Below are 25,358 nucleotides of genomic sequence, written 5' to 3'. Positions count from 1 at the left end.
AACGTGTCCGTAAAAAGATGCTACTTTTTGATTAACAATTGTCAAATTATTTCATGAACGTGTCGAGGGTCATTGTTGGTTCAGTCGATAATCCTTTAATAGTATGAGAATTTGTGAAAACTTATTTTAGGGGAAAATTTTGAAGTTTTACATAAGGAAAAACGGGCAAGAAAGACAAGTAGTGCCATCATGAGGCTAAACGTAAAGGTTTGGAGCACAAGATTTGATCTCTGGCAGGATGAGCAGGGCTTGTGGCAATTAATTGCGGTTTGAATTGAGTTGCCCTCCTTGATAAACGTGCAAGAGTTGTTTTCCCATGAAAGATCTTGTGTCTGAGTGCTTGCGTTGTGTACTTTGGGAGGAGGGGGCACAGACACAGTGGGAGAGGACACAGGGGGCGTGTGCATGGATGTGGGGGTGGTGACTGCCAGTGAAGGGCGTGTACTGATAGGTGTGTTGGTGATGGTGGTAGTGGGTGAGGATGTAGTCCATGCGGTTGTGAGTAGAGACGCAACTGGGAGGGAGGTGTATGACGAGGAGGAGGGGGCCACAGCGGAGGCAGTGGATGTTGGAATGTCTGCTTCTGGAGGATGTTTGTGTGAGTGCCTATGGGATGAATTATGGTGCTTGTGTTTGCCATGTTCATTCTTGTGTGCTGACCTGGGTGCATGCTCGTCTGACTGCATGCTTGGGATAGGTTGGGGTTAAGGGGAATGCAATTGGGAAGAGGAGGTTGGAGGGGTAGGCTGGAAACAGGGACAATATCTGCCATCAGAGAGAAGGCCAGAGCCTGGATTGATATCTGTTGGGCCACTAAGCCAGTGTGAATGCCCTCCAGGAATGCATTTGTCTGTTGCATTTGGGCTGCCAGTCCCTGGATGGCATTCACAATGGTTGACTGCCCAACAGAGATGGATCGCAGAAGGTCAATAGCCTCCTCACTCAGGGCAGCAGGGCTAACTGGGGGAGCTGGGGAGCAGTCCATTGGCAGCACTGGACCCTTGATGAATGTGTGACTACAGGGTGGTGCTCCCACCGGCGCTTCTAAATGCGAGTAATAATGAAAACTCGATAACAGAGAGTGTGTATACACATGGAGAACTTCTCCTAAATATGCAGATGATTAGAATCCTGATCAAAGGACAGGTAGGGGAATGTATGTAACGGAGCAGGACAAAGGTCCTGATGAAGGCCAAGTGACCCTATGTGGCAATATCAAAATGGCTGAAACATGTTGACCCTTCACAGACACTGGGGTGTACAGGTGATTAGTTCCTGATAACACCACCACTGATTATTTTTTAACCCTGCCCGGCGGCACTGGAATAAAGTGTATAGAGTGACTGGCCTGAGACAGTTTTATTCTCTGTCATTTGTCTTTGGTCCCCATATTTTTCCGTTTGTCTTTGTTTGATGTGTATTCTTATGTCTCCCTGCCCTTTCTGCTCCACTCCGATTCGGCATTTCTTGGAGTGTGGTAGCAGGGCCCTATGATGAAGCATGCCACAAATTGTGGGTGAGGGCTGTTTTTTACACACTGGTGATTACCATCAGGGGGTTTTCTTACACCAGTTGTCTTTCTGTCCTCTAGTGTTAGTTATTTAGTTAGTGGGAGGCCGGGCAGGAAAGCATCTCCTCTCACCCCTTCATAGTGTTACGTTGCTAACTGGGGCAGGGCTTGAGGTACCTGGGGCGAAGGAGATGCCCACCCTCCTGCCTGAGCGGGCATGGGCACTCGCTGAGGGACTGCTGGGAGGGTGGTGCTGGTACGGGGTGGCGGCTGTCTCTGTAGCTAGGGTGGGCACAAAGGTGTCCGCCACCACCAGGGAGCTTCCATCAGAGGAGTTATCCCTGTCTGAACTGTCCCCTCCAGTCTCTGTCGTGCTCCCCTCGCCCTCTGTCCCACTGGTGCCCTCACCGTAGGTGGATTTGGCCTCCTGGGTCCTGTGGGATGCAGCTCCCTCCATTGGTGTACACAGCACACTCACACACAGGGAACAGGCCTATACGCTATGCATGGCACTACCAGTAACAATGCTAGTCACCAGGGCACGGTGAGGGACACTTACCGCCATTAGCAGCAAACCTGGGACCCACACAGCCCTGCCCAGTAGTGGATGCCTACAAGCTAGGTAGGAGGAATATCACATCAGAACCCTGCCCAACATGGGACCTACTCTGCAATGTCAGGCCTGGCCTAGGGGCACCCACAGACACACATCCCCCCACCCTGATACCAACCCACCAGGCATAAGTAGTAATGATGGGCACTGTACTCACCCCTTGAGGCTTCTGTGATGCCCTAAAGTGACCATCCAGCTCCGGATAGGCCACCACCAGTATGCAGACCATCAGGGGGATCAGGGTTCGACTGGCACCCCTTTCTCGTTGGGAGGCCATCCCCAGCTGGGCCTCCACTGTCTCAGCGTCTCAGGTCCTCCCATTGTTTATGACAGTGGGTGCTCCGCCTGCTGTAGACCCCCAGGGTTCGCACGTCCTTGGCGATGGCACGCCATATACCCTTCTATTGATGGGTGCCAACTTGCACAGGAAATACATACAGGGAAAGATATTGTTCAGACCGTCCTGCCTGTTACACTCATGGCCCAGCATACCCCTTTCCATCCCCATTTGCACAGACATGGCCCAGCACACAAGCTGCATGCCACCCAGGGGACATCCACCCCCCCCCCTTACACGAGGCCTTCACACACACCACTCCATGCATTTATGCCACAAGCATTGTGCCCACAGTGTACTCACCTGTTGGTCTGGAGGCCCATACAGCAGTCCATACTGGGGTAGGATCCCATCCACCAGTCTCTCCAACTCCGCCGAGGTGAAAGCAGGGGCCCTTTCCCCAGTCACACGCGCCATGGTGGGTTCCAGACACAGGTCACAACAGCACATGCAGTGTAGGTCATCTCCTGTTGAAGGTCAGGTAGCAAGTGGGTGAACAGATAGAAAATGGGGGTGACGTCCGTGGTGGTACATACCGTCACCGCCGGCGTACATCACCATTGGCCACTGTACCGCATAGGGCCCAATATTATCCAATTAGGCATTGCACGGTGGGTCCCACCCTCCTCCTACAACAGCTCACAACATCAGTGGAATTACCTCACTTCCACCTGTCCCTCTAAACAGGACAGGTGGACGTCATTTAAGAAGGGGGGGCAGGCCCTGGATAATAACTGCGTCACTTATCACAATTGTACATACAGGATAAATGCCACTTATACATTCTGTGACCAGCTTCTCCCTCTTTTGCCCCATAGATTGATACCGCTGCGGATGAATAGGAGATGGAGACATACCCCCTTGTACAGACCCCTGGTAGACTTGTCACATTATCCTCACCTACAGACTTGACAGGGCCACAATCACAGAGCTGTGTGCTCACCTGGAGCCTGACCTGATATCTGCTATGCGTCACCCCACTGGGATCCCCCTTCTTCTGCAAATCCTATCTGTGCTCCATTTCTTGGCAACTGGTTCTTTCCAAGTGACAGTGGGCTTGGCAGCAGGAATGTCATAGTCAATGTTCTTAATAGTGCTAACAAGAGTGCTGGCTGCCGTGATTAAACACATGTGCAGCTACATTGTTTTCCCGCAGGTGGAGGATTTGGCCACAGTGAAGGCTGATTTCTATGGAATGGGACATATTCCCAACATAATTGGAGAAATTAATGGCACACATATTACATTTGTTCCCCCCAGGCAAAATGAATAGGTGGCAGAAATTGAAAGAGGTTTCACTCAATGAATGTCCAGATGGTGTGCCTGGTGGACCAGTACATCCCCCACGTCAATGTTAAGTATCCTGTGTCTTGTCATGATGCCTTTCTCCTGAGGAATAGCAGCATCCCAAATGTGGTGGCCCAACAACAGAGGCACCGGGTGTGGCTAATAGGTGAGCCCTGGTTCCCACCCAGTGTATGTTGGTGTATGGGTATGGTGTGGGCCACATGGCATAGTGTGTGGCTAAATGTTGTCCTTCAATATTTGCAGGTGACTCAGGTTACCCCAGCCTATCATGGCTACTGGCCCCTGTGAGGAATCCCAGGACAAGGGCAGAAGAACATTACAATGAGGCACATGGGTGAACAAGAAGGATACTTAAACGTACCTTTGGCTTCCTCAAGGCCAGGTTTCGGTGCCTCCATCTAACAGGTGGATCCCTGTGCTACTCACCCAAGAAGGTCTGCCAGATAATCGTGGCATTCTGTATGTTGCATAACCTTGCCTTGAGACGCCATGTGCCTTTTCTGCAGGAAGAGAAGGCTGGATATGGCCGTGTGGCAGCAGTGGACTGTGTGGACAGTGAAGATGAGGACTCAGAGGATGAGGATGAGGACAACAGAACTGCAGTGATTCGACAATACTTCCAATGAAACACAGGTAAGACAGTGTAACTTCAGATTTCATTGTTATTTTTTTGATTCATATTGTCACTGGCAGGCTGTAATTTCCCACTTCTATGCCCCCCCACGGTACCCTTTGGCAACTCATTATCCATATGTTGGTGCCCTACTATGGCTCCTGGTGTGTTCACTGCAGGCAACTACAGGTCTATCCTATGTGGACATTTCTGTACTGTTGATTTGCAATGTTTGAACCTTGTTGAACGAATACATACTTAAATCATTTCACATACTCCATACTTGTATTTTTTAAAAGAGTGTTTATTGAACTGCTAAGAAGAAAAGGGGGAAGAGCAATGGGCTGGAGTGATGATGGAGGAAAGTCCAGGGTATTGTTCCAGTCTATTTGTAGCACAGGTGCATTGTCCAAGGGGGCATAGGAAGGGGAACAATGGCAGTTCAAGGTGGACAGGGTGACTGAGTGTGACACAAGGGTGAGAATCAGGAGAGTCTCATTTCCTGGTGGGGGTCTTGGCAATAGTCTCTGGCTTCTGCCTGGATCGCAGGGAACGTTTGTGGGGTGGTTCTCCTTCTGCGGGGGAGGGGTGCTGGTGGTCTGTTGGTCCTGTGGCGGGGCCTCCTGTCCACTAGCGGCAGCAGAGGAGGAAGTCAGTTCAGTAGTCTGGCTAGGGGCAGGGGCCCGCTTTTGTAAGAGTTCCTCCCTCATAATGTTTGCCATGTCTGCCAGCAGCTCTTCAATGGAGACCAGGGTGGTGTTAATGGCCTTGAAGTCCTCCCTGATCCCTTGGTACTGTCCCTCCTGCAGTGGGCTGTTCTCCTGCATTTTGTCCAGGATCTGGTCCAGCGTATCCTGGGAATGCTGGTATGCTCCCAGTATCTCGGTGAGTGCCTCCTGGAGAGTCGGTTCCCTGGGCCTATCCTCATCGTGGGGTCAGCAGTCCTCCAAGTGTCCCTGTTGCCCTGTGCCTCTGTCCCCTGAACTGTGTGCCCACTGGCACTGACCCCCGGGTCCCTGATTTTCTTTGGTGTGAGGTGTGTCCTGGGGTCCCTGTAGTGGTGGACACACTGCTGATTGACGTGTCCCGGGGACAGAGGCATGGGTACGCTGGGTGGGTGCTGCGGTGGTGTTTCCTGAGGGGGAGGCTCTGTGGCGGTGTGTGACTGTGCCTCGGTAACCGACTGTCCAGAGGTCCCTGATGTGCCAGGTTGGTCATCCAGATCCAGCGGACCAGAGTTGCTGTCATCACTGTGGGCCTCTTCTCTGGGGGGACTGGAAATTGCTAGTACCTCTTCTCTGCTGTCATTGGCTGGGATACCTGTGGGGATGTAAATGCAGTGTTATTGTTTCTGTGTGTGATATATTGTGCATGGGTGGGCTGCGCTCTTTGGTTGTATTTGCCCTGGCAGCTTTAACTTGTGTGAGTTGGTATGTGGTGGGCTAGCTAATTCTCTTTAGAGTGCATGCTTTAGTGATAGGTGTCCATGCAGGTCTGTGAGTGGTGTCTATGCATTGGTGGTGCATGCAGGGCTTGGCATTGGGATGAGTGATATGTGATGGTGGGGTGTGTGGGAAGTGGTGGAGTGATGGGAGTGAGGGTGAGAGTGGGGGTATGTGATAGCATGCAGGTAGGGGGGTAATAATAGTTTAGAGTTGACTTACCAGAGTCCAGTCCTACTCCTACTCCGGCAAGGCCCTAAGGATGCATGGTTGGCAAGATTTGCTCCTCCCATGTTGTTAGTTGTGGGGGAGGATGTGGCGGTCCACCTCCAGTCCTCTGCACAGTGAGATGGTGTCTTGCTGCAATGGAATGTACCTTCCCCCGTAGGTCGGTCCACCACTTCCTGATATCATCCCTTGTTCTTGCGTGCTGTCCCATGGCGTTGACCCTGTCAGCGATCCTCCGCCAAAGCTCCATCTTCCTAGCAATGGATATCTGCTGCACCTGTGCTCCAAATAGCTTTGGCTCAACCCTAATGATTTCCTCCACCATGACCCTTAGCTCCTCCTCAGAGAATCGGGGGTGTCTTTGTGGTGCCATGGGTGTTGTGTGAGTAGTGTGGGTGAGGATGTGTAGGGTGATGTGTTAGGGTATGTGTTGTAAGGTGTGTGGGTGGTGTATAGGTGATGGTGGTGTGTGGCTCTAGTCTTATCTGTGGTTGTGGTGTCTCTCTGGTGGCAATTGCTTGTAGTCGTAAAGGGTTGTGGGTAATGTAGGTGTGTGTTATATAATAGTGGTGTTGGGTGTGGGTGTGGTGTGTGTATGTGTGTCAGGTGTGTGTAGTTTTAATTGACTAATGTAATGTTGTTTCGTTTGAGTGTGTGTATTTTGAGCACTGGGGTATGTACCTCCAATGTTTTACCCATGGTGATTCGTGGGTCATAATCTAATGGGTGCTGTTCTGTTGGTGTAACAGTGTGGGTTTTGATACCACCAGTTTAACATTGACCCTTGGTGTGGCAGACTTGTGTCTGTGGCTGAATAGTGACGGATTGGTGTGTGTGTGTCATAATTTGGTGAATGGATATCCACTGCCGCTGCGGTATGTTGGCGGCAGTCAGCGTGGCAGTAAGTGGGATTTACCGCCAATGTCATAATGAGGGCCAGCATGTCCTGTGTTTATGGCTGTCTGGGTGGAATGCACAAGAGGAGCTGTCAACCAGCACAGACCAGACATGGTTGGAAACAGGGCTGTAAGGAACAGATGGCAGTGAGTGAAGATAAATGCCCACTTTCTAAAAGTGGCATTTCTAAAGTAGTAATATGAAATCCAACTTCACCATTCAGCAGGATTTTCTATTGCCATTCTGGCAATTTTAAATATGACAGGACCACTCCTTCCAGATCAGAATCTACCACTTAAAAGTATATGAGGGCAGTTCGAATGCTAGTCTATGAGAGTAGCAGGCCTCTTATAGTGGAAGACAAATTTGTGGGTTTTTCACTACCAGGACATGTAAAACACATAGCTACATGCCCTGCCTTTTACTTACATAGCACCCTGCCCAATGGGCTACTAGGGCCTACCCTGGGGGTGAATTATGTGTAGAAAAAGGGGAGTTTAAGTCTTAGCAAGTAGTGTTACATGCCAAGTCGAAGTGGCAGTGACACTGCACACACAGGTCTTGTAGTGGCAGTCCTGGGACATGGTTAAGGGGCTACTTATGCGGGTGGCACAATCAGTGCTGCAGGCCCACTAGTAGCATTTAATTTACAGGTCATTTGCACATGTAGTGTACTTTATTAGGGACTTATAAGTAAGTATGCCAATTGGGTACAAGCAAATGTTACCATGTTTTTAGGGAGAAAGCATATGCACTTTAGCACCATTTAGCATTGGTAAAGTGTCCAGAGTCCTAAAGCCAGAAACAAATAGGTCAGAGAAAGAAGAGGAGGAAAGCAAAATGTTTGGGTGACCCTTCAGAGAGGCCATTTTCCAACACACACCCACACACACTCATTCCATTCACCACATTCCACTGACATTCCACAGGAGACATCATGTGCCAGACTGATACAGGGATGCAGCACATAATAAGCATAACAACATAACTGCACAGCATACAACAGTTTGGATACATTTATTTGTGCTGAAGAAACAGTAGGGCATTAAAATGTCATCTGACAAATATAATGCATCTTAATCATAGTTTATTGAAATGTAGCCTCTTTGGAGTTAGTAATATACAATCTGCACCCAGTAGAAAAATGTTTTTGTAAACAGCATTTAGGACACAATATTTATGTTAGACAGTAGTTTTCTTAAGTATATATTGAGATACAACTGACTAAACAAGCCACAGAAGCTTTAAGAAGGTGGTAGCTAAAGGATCACACTGGGTATGTATGACTACAAGGTGCTTGGGATGCTTATTTAGACATCTAACTTTTGTAGGGAAAGTCTTTGATAGATTGTGGCTCGCTACCACAAGCTTTCTTAGTTTTACACAACCATGCCAGGCATTTCAAATTTGCTTGTGCTTGATTTTCATATATATTATAGACTTTCTTTAGAGGCCACTTGGTTAGTGTGATCTTTCTGATTACACATTACTACTTTGTTTTCTTCTTGTTTTCTTTGTTGGTGAGTTTTATTTTAATGTATATTTCAATTATTTTATATTGTCTTCGTTTTGATTTGGCTTTTTGCTTTCAGTTTGGTGTGTCTGATTAAATGTGCACATTGAAATAGGTAGTATGTGAGAGTGTTCTGAATGGTTGGTCTATGCACTATTCAATTTGTGACTCTGTTTGACTCTTAGAATGACAGAGGGTTAAATGCCCAAATTAAATGGAAAAAATATCACACATGCATTAGACTGGAGGTTCCCAGCCTGTGATCCGGGGATCCCTGGGGTTCTGAGAAGCCTCTTCAGCGGGTCCATGACTGCTTAGAAAAGTAACTAATATTAACAGATTAATAAAGTGTATATAAGTAAACCAGCTAAATGTACAAATGAAATGTTTAAAACATGTCAAGGAGTTTGATATTGGAGGCTTTAGTATACCCAAATAGATTTGTGGGAGCATTGCAGGTGCATTAAACAGAATATAGTGAGGACTATGCGTGGCTCCAATGAATCGAAAAAAGCTCCAACCTCCCTATTAATTTTTTTAAAAATTATTTTATTTGCTCACAAATTAAATAAAATGGGTTGTCATTTGTGTATGTGTTTGATGGAATGCTTATTTCTGTGATTTTTGTGTATTGTTTTGCGGTTCAAATCATCAACAATGTTTAGGCCTGGGTCTTCAGTTTTCAATAATGACTAAGTGGGGGGGGTCCCTGGATTTCAATAATGATTCAGCGAGTGTTCTAGGTTCCAGCTATGATAAAGTGGGGGTCCACAGAAGTCAAAAGGTTAGGAACCACTGCATGAGACTAAATCTGACATAAACACACTTGGTGAGACTTTACTTGTCCTGGATTCTGAAGAGTCTAGGAACAATTTGATAGGAAAATCTCAGATAGCTTTAATATTGACTCTAGATGGGTTACAATTCTTCTGCTCATGAATTTCAGGAGATCGAACACTGAGAATATTATAGATGAGGAAGGCAGATTTGTGATGGTTAAAGTTAAAACAGATGACTTATACAGTTTGCTTGTTAATTCCTAGCTCCCCATCAGCTGCAGCATGTTAGAGACAATGTGTATTGTTTGTATTTCACAGTCAGAAAAACATTGCTGGCTCGTTCATCAGGCTGTCTTGTCAAGGTGGGCATACCAGCATTGAAGATTTTTGCAGAACGTCCTTCTGTCATTTTGGTGAAAGCGCGTTTGGTAGTATCTTAATGCATGGTAGGTGAATAGCTGGGTACTAATGGAGGGCGGCGGGAGGGCTCGGCCAACATAATACAGCTAAATAATGCACTTAGCTATTGATTCAGATCTTGGCAGATGGTCTATGCTGTCTTAAACGTTGCTAGTAATCCACCTGCCATATCACAATTTCTATAAGATATAATAGAATTGTAATACGGAGGAGGCAATATCCCTCAATTTAGTGACAGAGTAACCCTGTCTGCCAAGATCTAAATTAGGCCCTTATTTCTTTTATTTTGGGTTATAGTGTCAAACTAGAAATGGAAATAAAAAACGTGTCCGTAAAAAGATGCTACTTTTTGATTAACAATTGTCAAATTATTTCATGAACGTGTCGAGGGTCATTGTTGGTTCAGTCGATAATCCTTTAATAGTATGAGAATTTTTGAAAACTTATTTTAGGGGAACATTTTGAAGTTTTACATAAGGAAAAAAGGGCAAGAAAGACAAGTAGTGCCATCATGAGGCTAAACGTAAAGGTTTGGAGCACAAGATTTGATCTCTGGCAGGATGAGCAGGGCTTGTGGCAATTCATTGCGGTTTGAATTGAGTTGCCCTCCTTGATAAACGTGCAAGAGTTGTTTTCCCATGAAAGATCTTGTGTCTGAGTGCTTGCGTTGTGTACTTTGGGAGGAGGGGGCACAGACACAGTGGGAGAGGACACAGGGGGCGTGTGCATGGATGTAGGGGTGGGGACTGCCAGTGAAGGGCGTGTACTGATAGGTGTGTTGGTGATGGTGGTAGTGGGTGAGGATGTAGTCCATGCGGGTGTGAGTAGAGACGCAACTGGGAGGGAGGTGTATGACGAGGAGGAGGGGGCCACAGTGGAGGCAGTGGATGTTGGAATGTCTGCTTCTGGATGATGTTTGTGTGAGTGCCTATGGGATGAAGTATGGTGCTTGTGCTTGCCATGTTCATTCTTGTGTGCTGACCTGGGTGCATGCTCGTCTGACTGTATGCTTGGGATAGGTTGGGGTTAAGGGGAATGCAATTGGGAAGAGGAAGTTGGAGGGGTAGGCTGGAAACAGGGACAATGGCTGCCATCATAGAGAAGGCCAAAGCCTGGATTGATCTCTGTTGGGCCACCAAGCCAGTGTGAATGCCCTCCAGGAATGCATTTGTCTGTTGCATTTGGGCTGCCAGCCCCTGGATGGCATTCACAATGGTTGACTGCCCAACAGAGATGGATCGCAGAAGGTCAATAGCCTCCTCACTCAGGGCAGCAGGGCTAACTGGGGGAGCCGGGGAGCAGTCCATTGGCAGCACTGGACCCTTGATGAATGTGTGACTACAGGGTGGTGCTCCCACCCGGCGCTGATAAATGCGAGTAATAATGAAAACTCAATAACAGAGAGTGTGTATACACATGGAGAACTTCTCCTAAATATGCGGATGATTAGAATCCTCATTAAAGGACAGGTAGGGGAATGTATGTAACGGGGCAGGACAAAGGTCCTGATGAAGACCGAGTGACCCTATGTGGCAATATCAAAATGGCTGAAACATGTTGACCCTTCACAGACACTGGGGTGTACAGGTGATTAGTTCCTGATAACACCACCACTGATTATTTTTTAACCCTGCCCGGCGGCACTGGAATAAAGTGTATAGAGTAACTGGCCTGAGACAGTTTTATTCTCTGTCATTTGTCTTTGGTCCCCATATTTTTCCGGTGGTCTTTGTTTGATGTGTGTTCTTATGTCTCCCTGCCCTTTCTGCTCCACTCCGATTGGGCATTTCTCGGAGTGTGGTAGCAGGGCCCTATGAGGAAGCATAATTTGGTGAATGGATATCCACTGCTGCTGCAGTATGTTGGCGGCAGTCAGCGTGGCAGTAAGTGGGATTTACCGCCAATGTCATAATGAGGGCCAGCGTGTCCTGTGTTTATGGCTGTCTGGGTGGAATGCACAAGGGGAGCTGTCAACCAACACAGACCAGACATGGTTGGAAACAGGGCTGTAAGGAACAGATGGCAGTGAGTGAAGATAAATGCCCACTTTCTAAAAGTGGCATTTCTAAAGTAGTAATATGAAATCCAACTTCACCATTCAGCAGGATTTTCTATTGCCATTCTGGCAATTTTAAATATGAAAGGACCACTCCTTCCAGATCAGAATCTACCACTTAAAAGTATATGAGGGCAGTTCGAATGCTAGTCTATGAGAGTAGCAGGCCTCTTATAGTGGAAGACAAATTTGTGGGTTTTTCACTACCAGGACATGTAAAACACATAGCTAAATGCCCTGCCTTTTACTTACATAGCACCCTGCCCAATGGGCTACCTAGGGCCTACCCTGGGGGTGACTTATGTGTAGAAAAAGGGGAGTTTAAGTCTTAGCAAGTAGTGTTACATGCCAAGTCGAAGTGGCAGTGACACTGTACACACAGGTCTTGTAGTGGCAGGCCTGGGACATGGTTAAGGGGCTACTTATGCGGGTGGCACAATCAGTGCTGCAGGCCCACTAGTAGCATTTAATTTACAGGTCATTTGCACATGTAGTGTACTTTATTAGGGACTTATAAGTAAGTATGCCAATTGGGTACAAGCAAATGTTACCATGTTTTTAGGGAGAAAGCATATGCACTTTAGCACCATTTAGCATTGGTAAAGTGTCCAGAGTCCTAAACCCAGAAACAAATAGGTCAGAGAAAGAAGAGGAGGAAAGCAAAAAGTTTGGGTGACCCTTCAGAGAGGCCATTTTCCAACACACACCCACACACACTCATTCCATTCACCACATTCCACTGACATTCCACAGGAGACATCATGTGCCAGACTGATACAGGGATGCAGCACATAATAAGCATAACAACATAACTGCACAGCATACAACAGTTTGGATACATTTATTTGTGCTTAAGAAACAGTAGGGTATTAAAATGTCATCTGACAAATATAATGCATCTTAATCATAGTTTACTGAAATGTAGCCTCTTTGGAGTTAGTAATATACAATCTGCACCCAGTAGAAAAATGTTTTTGTAAACAGCATTTAGGACACAATATTTATGTTAGACAGTAGTTTTCTTAAGTATATATTAAGATACAACTGACTAAACAAGCCACGGAAGCTTTAAGAAGGTGGTAGCTAAAGGATCACACTGGGTATGTATGACTACAAGGTGCTTGGGATGCTTATTTAGACATCTAACTTTTGTAGGGAAAGTCTTTGATAGAGTTTGGCTCGCTACCACAAGCTTTCTTAGTTTTACACAACCATGCCAGGCATTTCAAATTTGCTTGTGCTTGATTTTCATATATAATGTAGACTTTCTTTAGAGGCCACTTGGTTAGTGTGATCTTTCTGATTACACATTACGACTTTGTTTTCTTCCTGTTTTCTTTGTTGGTGAGTTTTTTTTAATGTATATTTCGATTATTTTATATTGTCTTCGTTTTGATTTGGCTTTTTGCTTTCAGTGTGGTGTGTCTGATTAAATGTGCACATTGAAATAGGTAGTATGTGAGAGTGTTCTGAATGGTTGGTCTATGCACTATTCAATTTGTGACTCTGTTTGACTCTTAGAATGACAGAGGGTTAAATGCCCAAATTAAATGGAAAAAATATCACACATGCATTAGACTGGAGGTTCCCAGCCTGTGATCCGGGGATCCCTGGGTTTCTGCGGAGCCTCTTCAGCGGGTCCAAGACTGCTTAGAAAAGTAACTAATATTAACAGATTAATAAAGTGTATATAAGTAAACCAGCTAAATGTACAAATGAAATGTTTTACCCCTTCTGTGCCGCGGACGTAGTGGTTACGTCCCGCGGCACAGTGCTGCTGTGCCGAGGACGTAACCACTACGTCCTCGGCACACAGCCCAGAGGGAGCCCTCTCGCTCCCTCTGTGTGCTTCCCTCCCACCCCCCAAAGTCGGGGATGGAAGGGGAAGCCCTTCCCCTTCCACCCCCGACCCCCCCACCCCCCATAATGACGTCAGCGCGCGATCGCGCGCTGACTTCATTATGGGATCCTCGCCGCACAGGAAGCCATTTGCTTCCTGTGCGGCGACGAGAGAAGAGGTAAGAATCTCTTCCCGGTGGGTGGGGGGCTGGGCCTAAAGAGGCACCGGGGAAAAGGAAAGGCTTTTCCTTTTCCCCGGTGTCTCTTTGAGCATTCCTGCTGCCCGATCGCATTGCGGGCAGAAAACACTAGATCACCAGGGATGTATATTGTTTTGTGCATTTATGTGTGGGGGGGTGCCCCCTTGGGCAAGGGGCGCCCCCCCCAGGGGGGCAGAGAACTGTTGGCCTTTTCTGCCCCCCTTGGGGGCAGATCGGCCTACTTATTTAGGTCCATCTGCCCCCAAGGGGGGCAGAAGCCACTTAGGCACCAGGGATTGTGTGTGTAGTGGATGGGGGGAGCCCCCTTGGGCAAGGGTCGCTCCCCTTTGGGGGGCATGTCTTTTCGGGCCATTTCTGCCCCCCTTGAGGGCAGATTGGCTACTTTTTAGCCAGATCTGCCCCCAAGGGGGGCAGAAAACACTAGATCACCAGGGTTTTTTATGTGTATTTATGTGGGGGGGGTGCCCCCTTGGGCAAGGGGCGCCCCCCCCAAGGGGGCAGAGAACTGTTGTCCTTTTCTGCCCCCCTTGGGGGCAGATCGGCCTATTTTTTTTAGGTCCATCTGCCCCCAAGGGGGGCAGAAGCCACTTAGGCACCAGGGATTGTGTGTGTAGTGGATGGGGGGGCGCCCCCTTGGGCAAGGGTCGCTCCCCTTTGGGGGGGCATGTCTTTTCGGGCCATTTCTGCCCCCTTTGAGGGCAGATTGGCTACTTTTTAGCCAGATCTGCCCCCAAGGGGGGCAGAAAACACTAGATCACCAGGGTTTTTTATTTTTATGTGTATTTATGTGGGGGGGTGCCCCCTTGGGCAAGGGGCGCCCCCCCCCCAAGGGGGCAGAGAACTGTTGGCCTTTCCTGCCCCCCTTGGGGGCAAATCGGCCTATTTTTTTTAGGTCCATCTGCCCCCAAGGGGGGCAGAAGCCACTTAGGCACCAGGGATTGTGTGTGTAGTGGATGGGGGGGCGCCCCCTTGGGCAAGGGTCGCTTCCCTTTGGGGGGCATGTCTTTTTGGGCCATTTCTGACCCCCTTGAGGGCAGATTGGCTACTTTTTAGCCAGATCTGCCCCCAAGGGGGGCAGAAAACACTAGATCACCAGGGTTTTTTATTTTTATGTGTATTTATGTGGGGGGGGTGCCCCCTTGGGCAAGGGGCGCCCCCCCCAAGGGGGCAGAGAACTGTTGTCCTTTTCTGCCCCCCTTGGGGGCGGATCGGCCTATTTTTTTTAGGTCCATCTGCCCCCAAGGGGGGCAGAAGCCACTTAGGCACCAGGGATTGTGTGTGTAGTGGATGGGGGGCGCCCCCTTGGGCAAGGGTCGCTCCCCTTTGGGGGGCATGTCTTTTAGGGCCATTTCTGCCCCCCTTGAGGGCAGATCAGCCTATTATTTTTAGGCTGATCTGCCCCAAGGGGGGCAGAAACCACTAGAACGCCAGGGATTTTTTTAAATGTGTTTATTTTTGTGGGGGGGCGTCCCCTTGGGCACGGGGCGCCCCCCAAGGGAAGCATTGACCTGTTGGCCATTTCTGCCCCCCCTGGGGGCAGATGGGCCTATTTTTGTAGGCCCACCTGCCCCAAGGGGGGCAGAAGCCACTTAGACACCAGGGATAGTGTGTGTGTGTGTGTGTGTTAGTGGATGGGGGGGGGGGGGGCCTTGGGCAAGGGCCGCCCCCCACTTTGGGGCACATGTACCCAGGCCATTTCTGCACCCCTTGGAGACAGATCAGCCTATTATTTTTAGGCTGGTCTGCCCCCAAGGTGGGCAGAAACTACTAGAACGCCAGGGATTTTTTTTTATTTGTTTATTTTTGTGGGGGGGCGTCCCTTTGGTCACGGGGCGCCCCCCCAAGGGGGGCATTGACCTGTTGCCCATTTCTACACCCCCTGGGGGCAGATGGGCCTATTTTCTTAGGCCCACCTGCCCCCAAGGGGGGCAGAAGCCACTTTTACACCAGGGATAGTGTGTGTGTGTGTGTGTTAGTGGATGGGGGGGCCTTGGGCAAGGGTCGCCCCCCACTTTGGGGGCACATGTACCCAGGCCATTTCTGCACCCCTTGGAGACAGATCAGCCTATTATTTTTAGGCTGGTCTGCCCCCAAGGGGGGCAGAAACTACTAGAACGCCAGGGATTTTTTTTTATTTGTTTATTTTTGTGGGGGGGCGTCCCCTTGGTCACGGGGCACCCCCCTAAGGGGGGCATTGACCTGTTGCCCATTTCTACACCCCCTGGGGGCAGATGGGCCTATTTTCTTAGGCCCACCTGCCCCCAAGGGGGGCAGAAGCCACTTAGGCACCAGGGATAGTGTTGTGTGTGTTTTTTTTTTTGTTTTTGTTTTTGAGGGCTGTCCCCTTTGGCAAGGGTCGCTCTCCATGGGGACACACTACTAAAGGTATTTTCTGGCTTCCTTGGGGGAGACAGGTCTATTTTATTAGTAGGCCCATCTGCCCCTATGGCAGAATCCACTTAGGCACCAATTTCTAAATGTTTGATGGTGGGGTGTTTGTCAACTGAAGAAGTCTTTGCATTTGTGATAAAAAATGTTTTCCTCCTTTTTGTTCTAGTTCAAAGCTTTTGCTTTATTTGCTGTGGCTCCTTGCGGTTTTGGCGGTGGTTGACCTGCAGTTTGCACAGTTGCATGTTTTAGGTAAGTAAAAGCAATTTACTCCAAAGGAGTATTGTTACCATGCATGAATGACATGTTTGTAGGGGGTGTACTAAATGCAGGATTGTGTGTGAAATTGTCCTTAGGTTTGTGCACAATGATATTTGTTTTGTCTTTTTTCTAATTTGCCTTTCTTTCTTTATTTTTAGTGGGATATCATTGGTGATTGCTGTGTAGTTGCTGGTGAATCAAGCTTTTTCAGGCAAGTGAGCGGTATAGTTTTTGAGTTTATAACTCTTACTAACAAAGCTACACTTTGTTACTTGTCTTACACAGTGCTGGTTGTTGGTGGTGAATTTGTCCAGTTAATTTTAGCAGGAGAGATCATGGCTAGCCGCAGGATGACCGCTCAGCAGGTGGTTGGTATGCTTTTTGAGTCACAGTCTGATCATGACTATGAGACAGACTCTGCATCTGAGGCAGAGGAGGAAGTCAGAGATTCTGGCAGTGATGTTTCTCTTGGAGGGGAATCTTCTGATGATGAAGCCACACTCAGTGCAGATGAAGGGCCTGTTTTAGAGGAGGACATTGATGTGCCAATAGTGCAGCAACCTGGGGCTGAAAGGTTTCCCGTTATAAGACCTGATGTCTGGGTTGCCCCAAACATGGAGCAGCCAGAGTTGCCTGCCTTTACTGGTCTCCCGGGGTGTAACGCCAATACAGAGAACTTTATGCCTATCAATTTCTTTGAGTTATTCATGGATGATGTGTTTTTGGAAGAGATTGTTGAGCAGACTAATTTGTATGCGGAGCAGCATTTGAGGGACAACGCTGCTAGACTTAGGCCACACTCTAGAGCTGCCCAGTGGATTCCCACAAATTTGGAGGAGTTAAAAAAGTTTTTGGGTTTGACTTTTTTGATGAGGTTGATAAGGAAGCCGTCACTGGCTTCTTATTGGTCTACTAGTCCCTTGATGGCAACAGCTATATTTCCAGCGACCATGAGTCGTAATCGGTATTTGCTTCTTCTTAGGATGCTGCATTTTGTTGACAATGCATTAGCCTTGCCACGAGATCAGCCAGATTCTGACCGTCTTTTTAAGATTAGGCCTGTCCTTGATCATTTTGTAGATCGGTTTTCGGAGGTCTATGTTCCAGGCAAAGAGTTAAGTGTGGACGAGTCTTTGGTCCTCTTCAAGGGTCGTTTGGTTTTTAGGCAGTACATTCCTAGCAAAAGGGCACGATATGGAATTAAATTGTATATGCTGTCTGAAAGTAGGACAGGATATGTGTATAGTTTCCGTGTGTACACTGGTAGGGATTCCAATATTGACCCCCCTGGTTGTCCTCCCACTTTTGGAGTTACTGAGAAAATTGTGTGGGATCTTGGTAGACGACTGTTCAACAAAGGTCACCATTTGTATGTAGATAACTTCTACACTGGTGTGCAATTGTTCAAGGAATTGTTTAGAGTGGACACAGTTGCTTGTGGCACAATCCGTTCTAACCGGAAAGGCTATCCAAGGGAGCTTGTCTGTAAAAAACTTGAGAGAGGACAGTGCTGTGCCTTGCGGAACGAGGAGCTGCTAGCTTTGAAATTTTCAGACAAGAGGGATGTCTACATGCTAAGTACCATCCATGATGAGAGTACTTCCCCTGTGACTGTTTGGGGCCAGGTTGCTGAAGTGCGCAAACCTGTGTGCATTTTAGATTATAATAAGCACATGGGAGGTGTAGATAGAGTTGACCAGAGGTTGGAACCTTATACTGCTATTCGTAAGTCTTACGTTTGGTATAAGAAGTTAGCACTTCACCTCTTCCACTTAGCAACCTTCAATGCTTTTATTGTGTTTAGGGATAGGTCTCCAGAGTCAAAGATGACATTTGTGAAATTTCAGGAGTCAGTGCCTTATTGTGGTGGAACAGGCCAGAGTTCCTAGAGAAGCAGTGGTGGAGGATGTGGCTAGATTGAAAGATCGCCACTTTGCTGAGCACATTCCTCCCACACCCAAAAAAGACTTTCCAGCTAAGAAATGTAGAGTGTGTTTTCGAAGAGGTATCCGGAGGGAGACTCGAATGTACTGCCCAGATTGTCCTTCAAAGCCTGGGCTGTGTGTCGGTGCTTGTTTTAAGAATTACCACACCCAGAAGAATTTCTGGGAACAACCATGAGTGTAAACTCATGTCTGTTTTGTATTTTCATGTGTTTAGTTTCATGGTTAGCATTTCTGTCATGTTCTTAGTTAGAGCTTTTGTGTTTGTAGTTTTGTAATTCTTTCTACTTAGTTAGGGGTTCCTCTGTTAAAAAAAAAAAAAAAAATGATGCCATTGTGGGTGGAGTGGGGCTTGACTGAGAGTGTACATATTGACTTGCTGTTGGCTACTGCAACACACTGCCAGCCAAACACCAGTCCACACACTCCCATCAGCTGGTGTGATTGTTGTATCAGGCATGTGGGCGTATGTAAGTGATGGGCCCTTGAGTGGCGCTGTCTGTCGATGTGAGTGTTGTAATGTGCTGGGCCCGTGGCTGGCGGTGTGAATGGCCTTGTGTGTGTCATGTATGAAAGTTGTGTGAATGGACTGTAAAGCGGTTGGTGCCTTGTCGCGGCTTTACAGCTCACGAGCTGTGAGTCATTGGTTCAGTTTTTTGCCTTTCAGTTACTAACAGTGCATTTCATTTTTGTGAAAGCTCTTGTTAGTAAAATTTGATCCACTGAACCATCACTCACCCTCGTGCCAAATCCAACCAGTATGTGTGGTAAAAATGACAAAGCCTGCTCCGCTGTAATCAGGCGTCGCAGCACACCTGTGACACGCTAGGTGCCTCAGGTGGGACCCCGATGATGAAGCATGCCACCAACTTGGTTGGTGGGTGAGGGGTCTTTTTCACATAACCTAACTGTGTTTCTTTTCAAAATTTTAGTGTTTGGCACATCACGGGCGTATGTGGGCACATCAAAACGATATATTACAAAACTACCTGTGTTTGGGGGGCAGAGGGCACCTATGTTTTTGGTCCTGTGTGCGGCCTTCATCTAGGGAAACCTACCAAACCCAGACATTTTATAAAACTAGACACCCCAAGGAGTCCAGGGAGGTGTGGCTTGCGTGGATCCCCCAACATTTTCTTACCCAGTCTCCTCTGTAAACCTCAATGTGCTTAAAAAAGCATATTTTCCTGACTTTTCTTCGTAGGATCACCACTCCAGCACAAAATTCCTACTCCCCAGTGTTCCCCTCAGCCTCCCAAGTAAAATGACACCTCACTTATGTGGGTCCCCAAAGCAGAGTCAGTCTAAAGATGCATAAAAGAATATGTCCTTATAAACTTGCTGTGCTATCCCTTCTATCTCTACAAGTTTTGGGCCTTATTCTGTTGCAGGCACCTGGCCCACCCACACAAGTGAGGTATCATTTTTATCGGGAGACTTGGGGAAACGCTGGGTGGAAGGAAATTTGTGGCTCCACTCAGATTCCAGAACTTTCTGTCACTGAAATGTGTGGAGAATGTGTTTTTTAAGACAGAATTTGAGGTTTGCAAAGGATTCTGGGTAACAGAACCTGGTCCGAGCCACACAAGTCACCCCATCTTGGATTCCCCTAGGTCTCTAGTTTTCAGAAATGCACAAGTTTGGTAGGTTTCCCTAGGTGCCGGCTGAGCTAGAGGCCAAAATCTACAGGTAGGCACTGTTTTCAATGAAAAAATGTGATGTGTCCACGTTGCGCTTTGGGGCGTTTCCTGTCGCGGGCGCTAGGCCTACCCACACAAGTGAGGTATCATTTTTATCGGGAGACGTGGGGGAACGCTGGGTGGAAGGAAATTCGTGGCTCCTCTCAGATTCCAGAACTTTCTGCCACAGAAATGTGAGGAACATGTGTATTTTTTGCCAAATTTTGAGGTTTGCAAAGGATTCTGGGTAACAGAACCTGGTCCGAGCCACACAAGTCACCCCATCTTGGATTCCCTTAGGTCTCTAGTTTTCAGAAATGCACAGGTTTGGTAGGTTTCCCCAGGTGGCGGCTGAGCTAGAGGCCAAAATCTACAGGTAGGCACTTTGCAAAAAACACCTCTGTTTTCCTTCACCAATTTGGCTGTGTCCACGTTGCGCTTTGGGGCGTTTCCTGTCGCGGGCGCTAGGCCTACCCACACAAGTGAGGTATCATTTTTACCGGGAGACGTGGGGGAACTCTGGGTGGAAGGAAATTCGTGGCTCCTCTCAGATTCCAGAACTTTCTGCCACAGAAATGTGAGGAACATGTGTTTTTTTAGCCAAATTTTGAGGTTTGCAAAGGATTCTGGGTAACAGAACCTGGTCCGAGCCACACAAGTCACCCCATCTTGGATTCCCCTAGGTCCCTAGTTTTCAGAAATGCACAGGTTTGGTAGGTTTCCCTAGGTGGCGGCTAAGCTACAGGCCAAAATCTACAGGTAGGCACTTTGCAAAAAACACCTCTGTTTTCCTTCACCAATTTGGCTGTGTCCACGTTGCGCTTTGGGGTGTTTCCTGTCGCGGGCGCTAGGCCTACCCACACAAGTGAGGTATCATTTTTATCGGGAGACGTGGGGGAACGCTGGGTGGAAGGAAATTCGTGGCTCCTCTCAGATTCCAGAACTTTCTGCCACAGAAATGTGAGGAACATGTGTATTTTTTGCCAAATTTTGAGGTTTGCAAAGGATTCTGGGTAACAGAACCTGGTCCGAGCCACACAAGTCACCCCATCTTGGATTCCCTTAGGTCTCTAGTTTTCAGAAATGCACAGGTTTGGTAGGTTTCCCTAGGTGGCGGCTGAGCTACAGGTCAAAATCTACAGGTAGGCACTTTGCAAAAAACACCTCTGTTTTCCTTCACCAATTTTGCTGTGTCCACGTTGCGCTTTGGGGCCTTTCCTGTCGCGGGCGCTAGGCCTACCCACACAAGTGAGGTATCATTTTTATCGGGAGATGTGGGGGAACGCTGGGTGGAAGGAAATTCGTGGCTCCTCTCAGATTCCAGAACTTTCTGCCACAGAAATGTGAGGAACATGTGTTTTTTTAGCCAAATTTTGAGGTTTGCAAAGGATTCTGGGTAACAGAACCTGGTCCGAGCCACACAAGTCACCCCATCTTGGATTCCCCTAGGTCTCTAGTTTTCAGAAATGCACAGGTTTGGTAGGTTTCCCTATGTGGCGGCTGAGCTACAGGCCAAAATCTACAGGTAGGCACTTTGCAAGAAACACCTCTGTTTTCCTTCACCAATTTGGCTGTGTCCACGTTGCGCTTTGGGGCATTTCCTGTTGCGGGCGGTAGGCCTACCCACACAAGTGAGGTATCATTTTTATCGGGAGGCGTGGGGGAACGCTGGGTGGAAGGAAATTCGTGGCTCCTCTCAGATTCCAGAACTTTCTGCCACAGAAATGTGAGGAACATGTGTTTTTTTAGCCAAATTTTGAGGTTTGCAAAGGATTCTGGGTAACAGAACCTGGTCCGAGCCACACAAGTCACCCCATCTTGGATTCCCCTAGGTCTCTAGTTTTCAGAAATGCACAGGTTTGGTAGGTTTCCCTAGGTGGCGGCTGAGCTACAGGCCAAAATCTACAGGTAGGCACTTTGCAAAAAACACCTCTGTTTTCCTTCACCAATTTGGCTGTGTCCACGTTGCGCTTTGGGGCGTTTCCTGTCGCGGGCGCTAGGCCTACCCACACAAGTGAGGTATCATTTTTACCGGGAGACGTGGGGGAACGCTGGATGGAAGGAAATTCGTGGCTCCTCTCAGATTCCAGAACTTTCTGCCACAGAAATGTGAGGAACATGTGTTTTTTTAGCCAAATTTTGAGGTTTGCAAAGGATTCTGGGTAACAGAACCTGGTCCGAGCCACACAAGTCACCCCATCTTGGATTCCCCTAGGTCTCTAGTTTTCAGAAATGCACAGGTTTGGTAGGTTTCCCTAGGTGGCGGCTGAGCTACAGGCCAAAATCTACAGGTAGGCACTTTGCAAAAAACACCTCTGTTTTCCTTCACCAATTTGGCTGTGTCCACGTTGCGCTTTGGGGCGTTTCCTGTCGCGGGCGCTAGGCCTACCCACACAAGTGAGGTATCATTTTTACCGGGAGACGTGGGGGAACGCTGGATGGAAGGAAATTCGTGGCTCCTCTCAGATTCCAGAACTTTCTGCCACAGAAATGTGAGGAACATGTGTTTTTTTAGCCAAATTTTGAGGTTTGCAAAGGATTCTGGGTAACAGAACCTGGTCCGAGCCACACAAGTCACCCCATCTTGGATTCCCCTAGGTCTCTAGTTTTCAGAAATGCACAGGTTTGGTAGGTTTCCCTAGGTGGCGGCTGAGCTACAGGCCAAAATCTGCAGGTAGGCACTTTGCAAAAAACACCTCTGTTTTCCTTCACCAATTTGGCTGTGTCCACGTTGCGCTTTGGGGCGTTTCCTGTCGCGGGCGCTAGGCCTACCCACACAAGTGAGGTATCATTTTTATCGGGAGACGTGGGGGAACGCTGGGTGGAAGGAAATTCGTGGCTCCTCTCAGATTCCAGAACTTTCTGCCACAGAAATGTGAGGAACATGTGTTTTTTTAGCCAAATTTTGAGGTTTTCAAAGGATTCTGGGTAACAGAACCTGGTCCGAGCCACACAAGTCACCCCATCTTGGATTCCCCTAGGTCTCTAGTTTTCAGAAATGCACAGGTTTGGTAGGTTTCCCTAGGTGGCGGCTGAGCTACAGGCCAAAATCTACAGGTAGGCACTTTGCAAAAAACACCTCTGTTTTCCTTCACCAATTTGGCTGTGTCCACGTTGCGCTTTGGGGCATTTCCTGTCACGGGCGCTAGGCCTACCCACACAAGTGAGGTATCATTTTCATCGGGAGATGTGGGGAAACGCTGGGTGGAAGGAAATTCGTGGCTCCTCTCAGATTCCAGAACTTTCTGCCACAGAAATGTGAGGAACATGTGTTTTTTTAGCCAAATTTTGAGGTTTGCAAAGGATTCTGGGTAACAGAACCTGGTCCGAGCCACACAAGTCACCCCATCTTGGATTCCCCTAGGTCTCTAGTTTTCATAAATGCACAGGTTTGGTAGGTTTCCCTATGTGGAGGCTGAGCTACAGGCCAAAATCTACAGGTAGGCACTTTGCAAAAAACACCTCTGTTTTCCTTCACCAATTTGGCTGTGTCCACGTTGCGCTTTGGGGCGTTTCCTGTCGCGGGCGCTAGGCCTACCCACACAAGTGAGGTATCATTTTTATCGGGAGACGTGGGGGAACGCTGGGTGGAAGGAAATTTGTGGCTCCTCTCAGATTCCAGAACTTTCTGCCACAGAAATGTGAGGAACATGTGTTTTTTTAGCCAAATTTTGAGGTTTGCAAAGGATTCTGGGTAACAGAACCTGGTCCGAGCCACACAAGTCACCCCATCTTGGATTCCCCTAGGTCTCTAGTTTTCAGAAATGCACAGGTTTGGTAGGTTTCCCTAGGTGGCGGCTGAGCTACAGGCCAAAATCTGCAGGTAGGCACTTTGCAAAAAACACCTCTGTTTTCCTTCACCAATTTGGCTGTGTCCACGTTGCGCTTTGGGGCGTTTCCTGTCGCGGGCGCTAGGCCTACCCACACAAGTGAGGTATCATTTTTATCGGGAGACGTGGGGGAACGCTGGGTGGAAGGAAATTCGTGGCTCCTCTCAGATTCCAGAACTTTCTGCCACAGAAATGTGAGGAACATGTGTTTTTTTAGCCAAATTTTGAGGTTTTCAAAGGATTCTGGGTAACAGAACCTGGTCCGAGCCACACAAGTCACCCCATCTTGGATTCCCCTAGGTCTCTAGTTTTCAGAAATGCACAGGTTTGGTAGGTTTCCCTATGTGGCGGCTGAGCTACAGGCCAAAATCCACAGGTAGGCACTTTGCAAAAAACACCTCTGTTTTCCTTCACCAATTTGGCTGTGTCCACGTTGCGCTTTGGGGCATTTCCTGTCACGGGCGCTAGGCCTACCCACACAAGTGAGGTATCATTTTTATCGGGAGACATGGGGGAACGCTGGGTGGAAGGAAATTCGTGGCTCTTCCCAGATTCCAGAACTTTCTGCCACAGAAATGTGAGGAACATGTGTTTTTTTAGCCACATTTTGAGGTTTGCAAAGGATTCTGGGTAACAGAACCTGGTCCGAGCCACACAAGTCACCCCATCTTGGATTCCCCTAGGTCTCTAGTTTTCAGAAATGCACAGATTTGGTAGGTTTCCCTAGGTGGCGGCTGAGCTACAGGCCAAAATCTACAGGTAGGCACTTTGCAAAAAACACCTCTGTTTTCTGTGATGTGTCCACGTTGTGTTTTGGGGCATATCCTGTTGCGAGCGCTAGGCCTACCCACACAAGTGAGGTATCATTTTTATCGGGAGACTTGGGGGAACATAGAATAGCAGAACAAGTGTTATTGCCCCTTGTCTTTCTCTACATTTTTTCCTTCCAAATGTAAGACAGTGTGTAAAAAAGACGTCTATTTGAGAAATGCCCTGTAATTCACATGCTAGTATGGGCACCCCGGAATTCAGAGATGTGCAAATAACCACTGCTTCTCAACACCTTATCTTGTGCCCATTTTGGAAATACAAAGGTTTTCTTGATAGCTATTTTTTACTCTTTATATTTCAGCAAATGAATTGCTGTATACCCGGCATAGATTGAAAACCCACTGCAGGGTGCAGGTCATTTATTGGCTCTGGGTACCTAGAGTTCTTGATGAACCTATAAGCCCTATATATCCCCACAACCAGAAGAGTCCAGCAGACGTAACGGTATATTGCTTTCGAAAATCTGACATTGCTGGAAAAAGTTACAGAGTAAAACGTAGAGAAAAATTGATGTTTTTTTCACCTCAATTTCAATATTTTTCTTTTTCAGTTGTTATTTTCTGTAGGAAACCCCTGTAGGATCTACACAAATTACCCCTTGCTGAATTCAGATTTTTGTCTACTTTTCAAAAATGTTGCGGTTTCTGGGA

Source organism: Pleurodeles waltl, chromosome 8 (genome assembly GCF_031143425.1).
Source record: "Pleurodeles waltl isolate 20211129_DDA chromosome 8, aPleWal1.hap1.20221129, whole genome shotgun sequence".
Lineage (NCBI taxonomy): Eukaryota > Metazoa > Chordata > Amphibia > Caudata > Salamandridae > Pleurodeles > Pleurodeles waltl.
This window is presented reverse-complemented; position numbering follows the sequence as displayed.